The sequence below is a fragment of the Cynocephalus volans genome, chromosome 12 (genome assembly GCF_027409185.1).
Source record: "Cynocephalus volans isolate mCynVol1 chromosome 12, mCynVol1.pri, whole genome shotgun sequence".
NCBI lineage: Eukaryota > Metazoa > Chordata > Mammalia > Dermoptera > Cynocephalidae > Cynocephalus > Cynocephalus volans.
The window spans coordinates 25,976,582-25,993,049 of record NC_084471.1 but is presented as its reverse complement, the minus strand read 5'-3'; positions in this window follow the sequence as shown (position 1 = coordinate 25,993,049).

Below are 16,468 nucleotides of genomic sequence, written 5' to 3'. Positions count from 1 at the left end.
ACCTTAAAGAACTAGAAAAACAAGAACAATCCAATCCTAAAGTTAGCAGACGGAAAGAAATCATTAAGATCAGAGCAGAACTGAATGAAATTGAAAACCAAAAAACAATTCAAAAGATCAACGAATCAAAAAGTTGGTTTTTTGAAAAGATAAATAAAATTGACAAACCATTAGCATGGCTAACAAAAAAAAGAAGAGAGAAGACTCAAATAACAAAAATTAGAAATGAAAAAGGCGATATTACAACTGATTCATCTGAAATACAAGGAATCATTCGAGACTACTATAAACAACTATACGCCAACAAATTTGAAAATCTGGAGGAAATGGATAAATTTCTGGACACACACAAGCTCCCAAAACTGAACCGTGAAGACGTAGAAAATTTGAACAGACCAATAACAATAAAGGAGATTGAAGCTGTTATCAGAAGGCTCCCAACAAAGAAAAGCCCAGGACCAGATGGATTCACAGCAGAATTTTACCAAACATTCAAAGAGGAATTGACACCGATTCTTTACAAACTATTCCAAAAGATTGAAACGGACGCAAATCTCCCAAACTCATTCTATGAAGCAAACATCATCCTGATACCAAAACCAGGTAAAGATATAACCAAAAAAGAAAACTACAGGCCGATATCCTTGATGAATATAGATGCAAAAATCCTCACTAAAATACTAGCAAACAGAATACAGCAACACATACGTAAAATTATTCATCACGATCAAGTGGGATTCATCCCAGGGATGCAAGGTTGGTTCAACATACGCAAATCAATAAATGTGATACACCATATTAATAAACTCAAACACAAGGACCATATGATCATCTCTATAGATGCTGAAAAAGCATTTGATAAAGTTCAGCACTCATTCATGACAAAGACCCTCTATAAGTTAGGTATAGAGGGAAAGTATCTCAACATAATTAAAGCCATATATGCCAAACCCACTGCCAATATCATCCTGAATGGGGAAAAGCTGAAAGCTTTTCCTTTAAGAACAGGCACTAGACAAGGATGCCCACTCTCACCACTCCTATTCAACATAGTGTTGGAAGTACTAGCCAGAGCAATCAGAGAAGAGAAGGAAATAAAGGGCATCCAGATTGGAAAAGATGAAGTCAAACTGTCCCTGTTTGCAGATGACATGATCCTATATATCGAACAGCCTAAAACCTCTACAAAAAAACTGTTGGAATTGATAAATGATTTCAGCACAGTAGCAGGATACAAAATCAACACACAAAAATCAGTAGCATTTCTTTTCTCCAATAGTGAACATGCAGAAGGAGAAATCAAGAAAGCCTGCCCATTTACAATAGCCACCAAAAAAATAAAATACTTAGGAATTGAGTTAACCAAGGAGGTGAAAAATCTCTATAATGAGAACTACAAACCACTGCTGAGAGAAATTAGAGAGGATACAAGAAGATGGAAAGATATTCCATGCTCTTGGATTGGAAGAATCAACATAGTGAAAATGTCCATACTACCCAAAGTGATATACAAATTCAATGCAATCCCCATCAAAATTCCAAAGACATTTTTCTCAGAAATGGAAAAAACTATTCAGACATTTATATGGAACAATAAAAGACCACGAATAGCCAAAGCAATGCTCAGCAAAAAAAATAAAGCTGGAGGCATAACACTACCTGACTTTAAGCTATACTACAAAGCTATAATAACCAAAACAGTATGGTACTGGCATAAAAACAGACACACTGACCAATGGAATAGAATAGAGAATCCAGAAATCAACCCTCACACTTACTGCCATCTGATCTTTGACAAAGGCACCAAGCCTATTCACTGGGAAAGGGACTGCCTCTTCAGCAAGTGGTGCTGGGATAACTGGATATCGTTATGCAGGAGAATGAAACTAGATCCATACCTCTCACCATATACTAAAATCAACTCAAAATGGATTAAGGATTTAAATATACACCCTGAGACAATAAAACTTCTTAAAGAAAACATAGGGGAAATACTTCAGGAAATAGGACTGGGCACAGACTTCATGAATACGACCCCAAAAGCACGGGCAACCAAAGGAAAAATAAACAAATGGGATTATATCAAACTAAAAAGCTTCTGCACAGCAAAAGAAACAATTAAAAGAGTTAAAAGACAACCAACAGAGTGGGAGAAAATATTTGCAAAATATACATCTGACAAAGGATTAATATCCAGAATATATAAGGAACTCAAACAACTTTACAAGAAGAAAACAAGCAACCCAATTAAAAAATGGGCAAAAGAGCTAAGTAGGCATTTCTCTAAGGAAGATATCCAAATGGCCAACAGACATATGAAAAAATGCTCAACATCACTCAGCATCCGGGAAATGCAAATCAAAACCACATTGAGATACCATCTAACCCCAGTTAGGATGGCTAAAATCCAAAAGACTATGAACGATAAATGCTGGCGAGGCTGCGGAGAAAAAGGAACTCTCATACATTGTTGGTGGGACTGCAAAATGGTGCAGCCTCTATGGAAAATGGTATGGAGGTTCCTTAAACAATTGCAAATAGATCTACCATACGACCCAGCCATCCCACTGTTGGGAATATACCCAGAGGAATGGAAATCATCAAGTCGAAGGTATACCTGTTCCCCAATGTTCATCGCAGCACTCTTTACAATAGCCAAGAGTTGGAACCAGCCCAAATGCCCATCATCAGATGAGTGGATACGGAAAATGTGGTACATCTACACAATGGAATACTACTCAGCTATAAAAACGAATGAAATACTGCCATTTGCAACAACATGGATGGACCTCGAGAGAATTATATTAAGTGAAACAAGTCAGGCACAGAAAGAGAAATACCACATGTTCTCACTTATTGGTGGGAGCTAAAAATTAATATATAAATTCACACACACACATACACACATACACACACAAACCGGGGGGGGGGGGAAGAAGATATAACAACCACAATTATTTGAAGTTGATACAACAAACAAACAGAAAGGACATGGTTGGGGGGGAGGGGGGGAGGGAGAAGGGAGGGAGGTTTTGGTGATGGGGAGCATTAATCAGCTACAATGTATATCGACAAAATAAAATTAAAAAAAAAAAAAATAAATAAATAAATAAATAAATAAATAAAAGAAAAAAAAAAAAATAAAAAAAAAATAAAAAATAAAATCTGATTGATAATAGCCCATTATGTAGAGAAAGGGGTCAATAATTACAGTCTGGAAAATAGTTACCTCTTGCCATATATAAAGATAAAAGAGCCCTCCGAAAGAGTAAAATGTTATATGGAGAATATTGTTCTAATTTTTAGAAATGTTGTGTGGGTTATTGTTTATAAAGCATTCTCTGAAGTTGTAGAAAAAGTTAGCTGCAAATGCTAAATTAACAAACAGCTTTGGGATGGTGATTAAAGACAGGGAAGACTGAACCAGAATTGATTGTTGGATAATTGAACTTAATACCCACAACTGATAGGAGGAGAAGAAATGATGACAAAGAAATGGATTTGTCCGGAAGGAAGAACTAGGCAAGCACTGAACATCTGCCCACCTGGAAGTACAATACTGTGCGTCTCTGACTCACTGGGCAGACTGAAGGAAGACGTGAGATTAGTAGGTGCCAGCTTGCTCTTCACTGGATTTTTCTGGTTTTTTCTTATGAGTAATTCACAAGTCAAATCAGGGAATTTGCAATTGCATGACTAAGGTTTTTATTTTTACGGTAACCATTCATGAGAGATTTCCATTTACCTTGATTGAGATGACTTCTGTTTGATTTCTTGATAAGAGCTTTGTCTTAGGTACGATGCAGCAATATTTAGATAAGTCTAAAAATCACCAGCTGAACATTAACAGCGTGGGCACCAACTCTGTCAAAAAAAAGTAACCCAAGATGAGAAATGAAAGAACTAAAAGAGAGAAGTATTTGCTCTCTTAACAAATAGTTATATTGGGCTTCTATATGCCAGGCACTATGCTATAAACATAAGATCCCTGTTTGAGTTTTCAGAGGTTTCCTTTGAATATTTTATTGAATGACATTATCTAACAAATGCTTTTATTCATAACTTATTGGAAGTCATATATTTGATTAATAGAGAAAGGTAATACACCTCTGCTCTTTGTTCTAATTTCCGATAATTTTATCACATAAATAAACGTATATATCTCTTCTTTATTCAATTTTAAAAAGTATCTTATGGCCATGCAACTTTTAAATAAAGACATTAGCAACATTATCTTTTGTCACCTCTATTTCCCTCTTCCCCTTTCCAATTTTTTCAGATGTTGTCTATAAAAGTAGATTGTCTTTTAATTTTATATTATCAAGGCTGATAAAATTTACATTTTGTTTTGTAATTATAATAAAACCTTACAATAAATTTTGCCTAAATGTTGAAAGCATTTGAAAGTATTTACATTATTATGACTACGTAAATGTGTTTTACTGCTGAGCCAGTGTTGTGCTGATTCCATCTCTTTCTTTGTTTCTCTGTAACACTAAAAAATTGAATATTTCCAGAACCAAGGTCAAAGGATTCTTTATTCTTACACTTCACCAAATTCTAATTTATTTTATATTTGAAACACAATATTCTTGTTTGCTTTCTAAAGATTTTAATTGTTTCGTGCCTTGAGAGAAGAAAAATGCAATTGTTCCTGTCCATCTCTTTTTTTTTTTTTTTTTTTTTTTTTGGCTTTTTCGTGACCAGCACTCAGCCAGTGAGTGCACCGGCCATTCCTATATAGGATCTGAACCCGCGGCGGGAGCATCGCTGCGCTCCCAGCGCCGCACTCTCCTGAGTGCGCCACAGGCTCGGCTCATTCCTGTCCATCTCTTAATCATTCTAGCTACGCCTCTTCCTGAAGACTTGCTCATTGGGTGAACAGCTTCATGTTCAATATTTAGCCAGTTCTGTTTTTGGCCATTGCATAAACGTCCTCCTGATCATTCTTTTCATTGGACTCTTGGTTTACGTCTCTCATTTCTTATGTACTATATCTTCATTTTTCTAGTTCTTGATATCTGTTTTGTTAAAGTACATTCTTAAGTAATTGAAGGAGATAAACTTCCAGAATACTCATATATCTGAAAATGACATGACTTTATTCCCATTTCTTGGGAATTTGATTAATTATAGAATTCTAGGATGGAAATAACTTTCTCAGAAGTTTGAGGATTTTATTTCATTGTTTCTAGCATTTATTATTATTAGTGGTGAGATTTTTGATAATGATGTGCTTTTATTCCTCTGTAGAGTACATTTTTTTTTCTTTTTGGTAACTTTTGAGACCTCATTATCTTTGGCATTAAGAAATTTTAGAAAATATAGAATGATGTTTCTTGCTGTAGGTCATTTTTTTTAATAGTTGAAAGGCTCTTTTTAAAGTAAAGATTCATTTCCCTTCAGTGCTGGAAATTTTTGTTTATATTCCTTCAGTTTGTTTTACTTCAAATTTTTATTTATGTTTAATTTACTTGGAGAAAAATTATTGTCATAAGAGTATACTTAATATTTTTTCACAGGCTGAAAATATCCTTGTAACCAGCTCTAAGAACAGGAAATGGAATGATTCCAGCACCCTGGAAGGTTTTCTCATGCTCTCTTCTCACTACCCTGCCAAGGTAACCATTATCTTGATGTCTAATAGGAAGAATCATATTTTCTGTTTCTATCTTTTATGTAAATGGAATCAATATATTATTTCTTTACTAATTGCCCCCTATTTACACGTTTTATCTTTTCTCTAGAACTCCTAGTAGTCAGGTGTTGGACCTTCTGGACTAATACTTTATTATCTGTTCTCCTTCATTTTTTTTTTCTATTTTAGCTGCACGTACTGGGGCATATCCTCATGTTGTCTTCTAATATTTCATTTTGGGGCCATTTTATTATTTAATTTCTCTGTACTTTTTTTGTTCTCTATTTTTTATATCATCTATGTTATTGATATAAATCTGGATTGCTGTCATAATAAATCCCCAAATATGTGACTTAAATAGTACTGAACTTTATTTCACTCTTGTGTCACTTATGTAAGATGGGCGGGGGTGACTGTGCTGCTTGAAGCCATTCAGGAGCCCAAGTTCCCTCCATCTTGCCAACATATCATCCCTCAAGGCACTGTTCTCATTTCCATGGTCAAAGCTGTGTCATAGCCACATCCACATGTGGAGGGAACAAGAAAGTTCAGGACAGTCATTGCATACATTGCTTTTTCCTCTCACATGAAATAGAGTAGAACTTAGTCACATGTCAAAGGTATCTCTGAAGGACCAAGGACAATACATTGTCTAGCTGGATACCATCAGGAAGAAGGGTAGAATGGAATTAGGGAGAAAAAGTAAAGCCCTGTCACACCTTCCTGTATTTGTATTATTGATAAAATATCTTCTCAACTTTCTTGAAAAATAAATAGAATCTTCTTTCTTTTTTCTTTCTTGCTTTCTTTCCTTCTCTTTACTTCTCTCTCTCTCTCTCTCTCTCTCTCTCTCTCTCTCTCTCTCTCTCTCTCTCTCTCTCTCTCTCTCAGTTTTTGTCTATTTCCTGAATCATCTCTCTTTCTCCTGGGATCATATTTTGGGGGATATATTATTTAGACTTTAGACTGGGGCTTTCCCTAGATGCATGGTGAACCTTGCTCATCTGTTCACAGGGTTAAGAATGAGGAAAGATGAATATAGACTGTGATAACCACACATATAGCTCAAATACAGTAAGGAAGCTTTACCTCAATGTGAGTGCACCAGTTACTACTATGCCAGGCCTCCCATATTAAAAAAAAATAAAAATAAAAATAAATAAGAATGATGAGGGTTTTTATTCTGGAGCAGCAATATCCACAACAGCTAGTTTGAGTCTCTCCAGTTTGTTCTTTCAAGGAGAGATTCACTTGTGTGTGCATGTGTGTGTGTGTGTGTGTACCTCTGTGTCTGTGTCCATGTGCATTTTGTTTCCTTAATTCATATTGCTGTTTGTATTAGTCAGTTTAGGCTAAGCTATGTTATAATAACAAACAACCCCACAAAATCCCAATGGCTTACAATAACAAATATTATCACAAGTCTACCATGTATCAATTTATGTTCTGCTCCATGTCATTTTATTACCTGATCTGGGCTAAAAGAGTAGCCCATCTCAGGGATATTGGCAGTTCTGTGACAAAGAAAACAGAGACATGGTGAAGGTGAACCATGTGCTGGCCCTTAAAGTTTGTATTAGTTCATTTTTGTTGCTTATAACAAAATATACGGAACTAGGTAATTTGTAAGAAAATGAAATTTATTGCTTACAGTTTCATAGGCTAGGCAGTTCAAAGTCCAGGGAACATATCTGGTGAGTCTTCTTTGGTGGTGGCTTTACAGCAATACAAGGGTCTCAGATGCAGAAAATGGTGGAGCAGAGAGAGCAAGAGACTAACCTCCTCATTCACTCTTCTTTTAAAGCCCTTCAAACTGCTCCCATGACCACGATTTTTAATCCATGTGCTACAGCCTGGTCCTACAATCTAACCACTTCTTCAAGGACTCACCTTTCAATTACCATAATAGGATTTCCCACCCTCTTAACACTGTCACAATGGGGACTAAGTTTTGGGGAAAGCTTTAACCCAAGGCAAAGCTCCTGCTTGGAAGTGAAACACATCACTTCTGATAACATTTATTGCCAAAGAAATCATATGACCATGACAGGACAACAGGCTATACAACTCATGAGTAGGCCTGGGTATCACAGAGAGGGACACTTCAGGAAAAGATGGAAATATTCTTAAATAATAGTACAGCCTCTAAAAGGGTTAAATACTAGCCCTGCGTTTCTTCTGATTGGGGCTGAGGGGTGAGGGATTGACTTTCCTATACACATACCTAAAATCTGCTGCTGTGTTGAGCCCCTCTTCTTATGCCTCCCTTTCACTTTTCCTATAACTTCTAGGTAGGGAACCTCCCCAGAAATGAGCCAGAAGTCTCCAGCACTCTCCACTGTAGCCCCACTTACCTGCAGTGAGATAAGTGTGCTTAGGCGGAAGCTTTTGAACCTTTTCTTAATCGGTCAGCGCCCCCATCTTCTATCTGTCATCCAGAAATTGTTGAAATCTGTCATCTGCTTACGATTCATCTTTCTGTTTTCCTTACTGTCATGAGTTCATACCTTTCAAAATTCTTCTACTATATGATATTCATGATTTCCAAAAAAGAAAGAAATTTTGTGCTCACTCTAGTCTACCAAATGGAAGAAAAAACTGAAGTCATGCGAAAGAACTGCTGAAAGTCAGATAAGTGTTTACACATACACTCGCACACACTCACATACACAACCTATTTTCTTTAAAAAAAAAAAAAACTCAAGAATTAAGAAAAAAAGGATCAAGAAAAATAGTAAGAGGTTAGAATCTTTTGTTTTGTTTTTCTTTTCTTTTTTTTTTTTTTTAACTTTTATTTTGTCGATATACATTGTGGTTGATTATTGTTGCCCCTTACCAAAACCTCCCTCCCTCCTCCGTCTCCTCCCTCCCCACCAACAATGTCCTTTCTGTTTGCTTATCATATCAACTTCAAGTAATTGTGGTTGTTATATCTTCTCCCCCCGACCAGTTTGTTTGTGTGTGTGTGAATTTATATATTAATTTTTAGCTCAGACCAATAAGTGAGAACATGTGGTATTTCTCTTTCTGTGCCTGACTTGTTTCACTTAATATAATTCTCTCAAGGTCCATCCATGTTGTTGCAAACGGCAGTATTTCATTCGTTTTTATAACTGAGTAGTATTCCATTGTGTAGATGTACCACATTTTCCGCATCCACTCATCTGATGATGGACATTTGGGCTGGTTCCAACTCTTGGCTATTGTAAAGAGTGCTGCAATGAACATTGGGGAACAGGTATACCTTCGACTTGATGATTTCCATTCCTCTGGTTATATTTCCAGCAGTGGGATAGCTGGGTCGTATGGGAGATCTATCTGCAATTGTTTGAGGAACCTCCATACCGTTTTCCATAGAGGCTGCACCATTTTGCAGTCCCACCAACAATGTATGAGAGTTCCTTTTTCTCCACAACCTCGCCAGCATTTATCGTTCAGAGTCTTTTGGGTTTTAGCCATCCTAACTGGGGTTAGATGGTATCTCAGTGTAGTTTTGATTTGCATTTCCCGGATGCTGAGTGATGTTGAGCATTTTTTCATATGTCTGTTGGCCATTTCTATATCTTCCTTAGAGAAATGCCTACTTAGCTCTTTTGCCCATTTTTTAATTGGGTTGCTTGTTTTTTCTTGTCAAGTTCTTTGAGTTCCTTATATATTCTGGACATTAATCCTTTGTCAGATGTACATTTTGCAAATATTTTCTCCCACTCTGTTGGTTGTCTTTTAACTCTGTTAATTGTTTCTTTTGCTGTGCAGAAGCTTTTTAGTTTGATATAATCCCATTTGTTCATTTTTCCTTTGGTTGCCTGTGCTTTTGGGGTCGTATTCATGAAGTCTGTGTCCAGTCCTATTTCCTGAAGTGTTTCTCCTATGTTTTCTTTAAGAAGTTTTATTGTTTCAGGGTGTATATTTAAATCCTTAATCAATTTTGAGTTGATTTTAGTATATGTTGAGAGGTATGGGTCTAGTTTCATTTTCCTGCATATGGATATCCAGTTATCCCAGCACCATTTGCTGAAGAAGCAGTCCCTTCCCCAGTGAATAGGCTTGGTGCCTTTGTCAAAGATCAGATGGCAGTAAGTGTGTGGGTTGATTTCTGGATTCTCTATTCTATTCCATTGGTCAGTGTGTCTGTTTTTATGCCAGTACCATACTGTTTTGGTTATTATAGCTTTGTAGTATAGCTTAAAGTCAGGTAGTGTTATGCCTCCAGCTTTATTTTTTTTGCTCAGCATTGCTTTGGCTACGCGTGGTCTTTATTATTCCATATAAATGTCTGGATAGTTCTTTCCATTTCTGAGAAAAATATCTTTGGAATTTTGATGGGGATTGCATTGAATTTGTATATCACTTTGGGTAGCATGGACATTTTCACTACGTTGATTCTTCCAATCCAAGAGCATGGGATATCTTTCCATCTTCTTGTATCCTCTCTAATTTCTCTCAGCAGTGGTTTGTAGTTCTCATTATAGAGATTTTTCACCTCCTTGGTTAACTCAATTCCTAAGTATTTTATTTTTTTGGTGGCTATTGTAAATGGGCAGGCTTTCTTGATTTCTCATTGTGCATGTTCACTGTTGGAGAAAAGAAATGCTACTGATTTTTGTGTGTTGATTTTGTATCCTGCTACTGTGCTGAAATCATTTATCAATTTCAACAGTTTTTTTGTAGAGGTTTTAGGCTGTTCGATATATAGGATCATGTCATCTGCAAACAGGGACAGTTTGACTTCATCTTTTCCAATCTGGATGCCCTTTATTTCCTTCTCTTCTCTGATTGCTCTGGCTAGTACTTCCAACACTATGTTGAATAGGAGTGGTAAGAGTGGGCATCCTTGTCTAGTTCCTGTTCTTAAAGGAAAAGCTTTCAGCTTTTCCCCATTCAGGATGATATTGGCAGTGGGTTTGGCATATATGGCTTTAATTATGTTGAGATACTTTCCCTCTATACCTAACTTATAGAGGGTCTTTGTCATGAATGAGTGCTGAACTTTATCAAATGCTTTTTCAGCATCTATAGAGATGATCATATGGTCCTTGTGTTTGAGTTTATTAATATGGTGTATCACATTTATTGATTTGCGTATGTTGAACCAACCTTGCATCCCTGGGATGAATCCCACTTGATCATGGTGAATAATTTTACGTATGTGTTGCTGTATTCTGTTTGCTAGTATTTTAGTGAGGATTTTTGCATCTATATTCATCAAGGATATCGGCCTGTAGTTTTCTTTTTTGGTTATATCTTTACCTGGTTTTGGTATCAGGATGAAGTTTGCTTCATAGATGAGTTTGGGAGATTTGCGTCTGTTTCAATCTTTTGGAATAGTTTGTAAAGAATTGGTGTCAATTCCTCTTTGAATGTTTGGTAAAATTCTGCTGTGAATCCATCTGGTCCTGGGCTTTTCTTTGTTGGGAGCGTTCTGATAACAGCTTCAATCTCCTTTATTGTTATTGGTCTGTTCAAATTTTCTACGTCTTCATGGTTCAGTTTTGGGAGCTTGTGTGTGTCCAGAAATTTACCCATTTCCTCTAGATTTTCCAATTTGTTGGCATATAGTTGTTTATAGTAGTCTCGAATGATTCCTTGTATTTCAGATGAATCAGTTGTTATATCACCTTTTTCATTTCTAATTTTTGTTATTTGAATCTTCTCTCTTCTTTTTTCAGTTAGCCATGCTAATGGTTTCTCAATTTTATTTATCTTTTCAAAAAACCAACTTTTTGATTCATTGATCTTTTGTATTGATTTTTGGGTTTCAATTTCATTCAGTTCTGCTCTGATCTTAATGATTTCTTTCCATCTGCTAACTTTAGGTTTGGATTGTTCTTGTTTTTCTAGTTCTTTAAGGTGAAGTGTTAGGTTGTTAACTTGCCATCTTTCCATTCTTCTGAGGTGAGATTTTAATGCAATAAATTTCCCCCTTAATACTGCTTTTGCAGTATCCCACAGGTTTTGGTATGATGTATCATTATTTTCATTAGTTTCAATAAACTTTTTGTTTTCCTGCTTGATTTCTTCTTGGACCCATATGTCATTAAGTAGAATGCTGTTTAATTTCCATGTGTTTGTATAGTTTCCAGAGTTTTGTTTGTTATTAATTTCTAGTTTTAATCCATTGTGGTCTTAGAAAATACATGGGATAATTCCAATTTTTTTGAATTTATTGAGACTTGATTTGTGACCTGATATGTGATCTGTCCTGTGGAATGATCCATGTGCTGATGAGAAGAATGAATATTCTGAGGTTGTTGGATGGAATGTTCTGTAGATATCTGCCAATTCCAATTGTTCTAGAGTGTTGTTTAGATCTTGTGTTTCTCTACTGATTCTTTGCCTAGATGATCTGTCTAATATTGACAGTGGGGTGTTCAGGTCCCCTGCTATTATAGTATTAGTGCCTATTTCCTTCTTTAGGTCTAATAGAGTTTGTTTTATAAATCTGGCTGCTCCAACATTGGGTGCATACATATTTATGATTGTTATGTCTTCTTGATGGATCAGTCCTTTTATCATTAAGTAGTGTCCCTCATTCTCTCTTTTTGTGGTTTTTAGTTTAAAGTCTATTTTGTCAGATATAAGAATAGCTACTCCAGCTCGTTTTTCTTTTCTGTTTGCATGGTAAATCTTTTTCCATCTTTTCACTCTTAGTCTATGTGAATCTTTATGGGTGAGGTGGGTCTCTTGTAGGCAGCATATAGTTGGGTCCTCCTTTTTGATCCAGTCAGCCAGTCTGTGTCTTTTGATTGGGGAATTTAAGCCTTTTACATTAAGAGTTGTTATTGAAAGGTGTTGATTTATTCCTAGCATTTTATTGGTTGCTTGGTTGTCTTAGGTGTCTTTTGTTCCTTGCTTTCTGATTTACTGTTTAGTTTCTGTGTTTGTTGGTTCCTTAGGCTGTAGATAGCGTTTTTGTTTGCTTGTTTTCTCTTCATGAATGCCATTTTTATTATACTAGTGAGTATTGATTTTTCTTGGGTTTTTATGGCAGTGGTAGTTATTTTTCAGGAACCAAACCCAGTACTCCCTTGAGGATTTCTTGTAAGGGTGGTCATGTGGTAGTGAACTCCCACAGTTTTTGTTTGTCTGAGAAATATACTATTTGCCCTTCATTTCAGAAGGATAGCCTTGCAGGGTAGAGTATTCTTGGCTGGCAATCTTTGTCTTTTAGTATTTTGAATATATCATCCCATTCCTTTCTAGCTTTTAGGGTTTGTGATGAAAAGTCTGATGTTAGCCTGATTGGGGCTCCCTTATAGGTGATTTGATACTTCTCTCTTGCAGCTTTTAAGATTCTCTCTTTGTCTCTGAGTTTTGTCAGTTTGACTATAACATGTCTTGGAGAGGGCCTTTTTGGGTTGAATACATTTGGAGATCATTGAGCTTCCTGGATCTGATGATCTGTGATTTTTCCTATACTTGGGAAGTTTTCTGCCACTATTTTTTTGAATATGTTTTCAATGCAATCTCCGTTTTCCTCTCCTTCTGGGATACCCATGACTCGGATATTTGAGAGCTTATGGTGTCTGATATCTCTCTCAGATTTTCTTCAATGTCTTTAATTCTTTTTTCTTTTTTCTTTTTTCTGCTTGTGTTATCTCAAACAGCCCATCTTCAAGTTCAGAGGTTCTCTCTTCAACTTCGACAAGCCTGCTGGTTAAATTCTCCATTGTGCTTTTTATTTCGCTGAATAATTTCTTCAGTTCAGCAAGTTCTGCTACATTTTTTTTCAGGACCTTGATTTCCTTGTACATTTCCTCTTTCAGGTCCTGTATACTTTTCCTCATTTCATCATGATGTCTAGCTGAGTTTTCTTGTATCTCATTCAGTTTCCTTAGAATTATCACTCGAAATTCCTTGTCAGTCATTTCAAGGGCTTCTTGTTCTATAGAATCTAGAGTTTGAGACTTATTAACTTTTGGTGGTGTACTTTCTTGATTTTTTGTATTTCTGGTATCTTTTTTTTGATGTTTATTCATTGTGGCAGGAGGTTTCACAGTCCACCGGTTTGAGACTATTGACTAACTAAGATGTTGCTGTGGTTGCCAATTTGGTATGGCTACCTCCATGACTGCTCAGTTGGCCTCTAGTGCCTTGTGTGTGTGGTTGCCTCGGGTCTTGGGCCTCTGCAGGGAGCCACCTCTCTGGTCATCTTGGACTCTGCTGGGCTGCTGGATCACGGGGCGGTACCACAGGGTGTGTGGTCTCTGCTGAGCTTCCACTTCCCGTGCAGGACTTCTCCCTGCTCCGCTTGCTCTGGCCCGGGCTGTTGGATCACGCAGTGGCGACCCCACAGGGTGTGTGGTTTCTGTCGAGTCTCCACCTCCCTAGCTGGATGTCTCCCCACTCTGTGCGCACTGGTCTAGGCTGGGACGTGTCTTCTGCAGCCCTCTTCTATCAGCTGGGCCTTCAAGACCCTGCTCGGCACCACCTTGTCCAGGAAGTCTACCAGGTTTCTGCTAGGCGCAGACAACTGGTCGCTCTGGGTGCCTTTGTAGCACTGTGTAGATCTTTCTCGGGACTTATCACCTTCCTCCTGGTATCGTGGTTATTTGTGTACTTGTCTTATCTCCCACACCAGAGCGTGAGCTCCTTGGGGGAGGAGCCTGCAGCACACATTTCACCTTTGAATCCCCCTGGTGTGGACCGAGTCTGGTGCCCACTTGCAGTCTGCTCTCTGGCAGGTTCAAGCGAACTCGGGAACTCTCCGACCACACTATTCCCAACCAGAAATCGGTTAGGCATTTTTCCAAACTGGTGGCTGCAGAGATGGTATCTGCCTCCCGGTAACAGGAAGTTTACCGGGGGCCAGAGCCCAGGGTGCGGTGGATTGACAGTCGGCCCAGCCTGTACTTCCTTGTCCTCCCAACACTGGCCGGGGACGCTCCACACCACCAGCCCAGCCAGAGAACCATGGAGGGAGTGGGAGAGGAGGCCAGCCCACAGGCCCTGGGAAGCCCTGCGCTGGGGCAAGCAAGTGGGAAGGCTCAGTGAGGAGCCAAGCCGGGCGAGGAGGACAGGCTTGGCTGAGCCAGGCCGGAGCTGCCACCACCTGAGAAAATGGAGGCAGCCCCAGGGCTGGTGAGTGGCCCAGTGGGGCAGGCGGAAGTCGGGTGGGCGTTTGCCCCCCGAGTAGGTCCTGGCCGGGGGTCACTCACAGGGCTGTGCCGGGTCGGGTGGTTCCCTCTCTGCCTCTGCATCATCACCGTCCCCATTCTGGGCCGCCGCTGCCTCGGCCTGCTCACTCAGTCCCGCGGCGCAGCTCGGGCGCTCCCAGGAATCTTCTTTTATGCCTTCCTGAAACCTCGAATCCTGAATAGGGAAGCTGGCCGCCTTCAGTGCGGCCCCGGCCTCCGGGATCCTGGCTGCATCAACAGCAGCCCCGGCACCATGTTCCCTGTTTAGAGACTTGCTTTTGCAGCTAAGAAACAGTTCTTTTCCTGCTCCATACTTCAAAGCTGTTGCCTGTAAATGAGGCATCCTCTCCTGCCGGGGGCAAAGTGGTGGTCAGCCCCCACGACTGGCCACCAGCAGCGGTCCTCCCTTAAGAGACGGCAAGAGGAGGGTCCACAAGTTTCCCGGCTGCCTAAGACCCAGTGGCCGCCTTTTCCACCTCAGCTACTCCACGCCAACTGCCGCAGCCACTGCCATCTTAGGATCCATCTTTTGTTTTGTTTTTCTAATAACAGGTTTCAACTTTAAATATCATGTGTTGACTCCCCGCTATTAAAAAAAGACAAACCTGTCTTTTCTCTCCTCTTTCCTATACCAACCCCTAACTTCTACTTAATTTGCTGTTATATCAGAACGCCAACATTTATAACAATTATGTCTGATTCTGTAATATTGTTCCCCGTATTTTAAAATCATAATTTATGGTTAAACAGAGTCACGGCTCACCACCGTAACTTTATCATATTTCTCCACCTGCAAATTGTTTATTTTGAGTCATCTTCAGGTGGGTGGATGTAGAGACAAGCAAACAAAGAATGATTATGTTTTGCAATGATGAATATGCTAAATTATCCTGATTTGATCATCACATATTGTACACAAATACCAACAGTCAACTCTGTGCCCCACAAATATGTATAATCAATTATTTTTTAAAGAAAGAATTGGAAAGGAATGCTATAATTTACTGAAGTTATGCATGCTTGAAAATTGTCTATTTTTTTTTATTGAAGAAAAACTGACTTGTTTTAAATTCTTAACATTTAGCTTCTGCCTTTGGCCAAGATGGAATAACAATGCTCCGACTTGCTCTCCTGCCTTAAACATAAACAAATAAATAAAAACCAGACAAAATATGTGAAACAGTGGTCTTCAAGATACTGGACATCAGATAACAAGTAAGATTGCTCTCTGGAAGCCAAGAAACAAAGCAAGCCTTGAGATTGCTTTAGGTAACTGCCCAAAGAGAGATTCCAGGTCATTACTCAGAGAAGGGGTAATCCTGGCAGAGCCTGGCAGTCTCTGTGACATGAACGGAGGAAGTTAGGGTGCTCGGAGCCCACATGATCAGAGTTCACAGGGCAGAGTGCAGGAACAAAGAGGCCAGCACAGAGAGAGAGAGAACTCTGGGGGTGAGCAGAGTCCACCTCTGTCTTCAGCTAAGAACTTCTGATCAGTACAGGTGTGTGGAGACAAACCCACAAAAAAACTTACTCTCTTTCTGTCAGAATTGTAATAATCTTTTGCTTTCTCCTTAATAATTGAGTAGGGCTTTAGAAAATTATCACTTACTTTTAGGGAAATAGATGGTTTTCTTCCTTTGGTGTTGTGTTCATTTTTCTGTCTTGACTATTCCTTTTTCCACTTTTTTTGTGC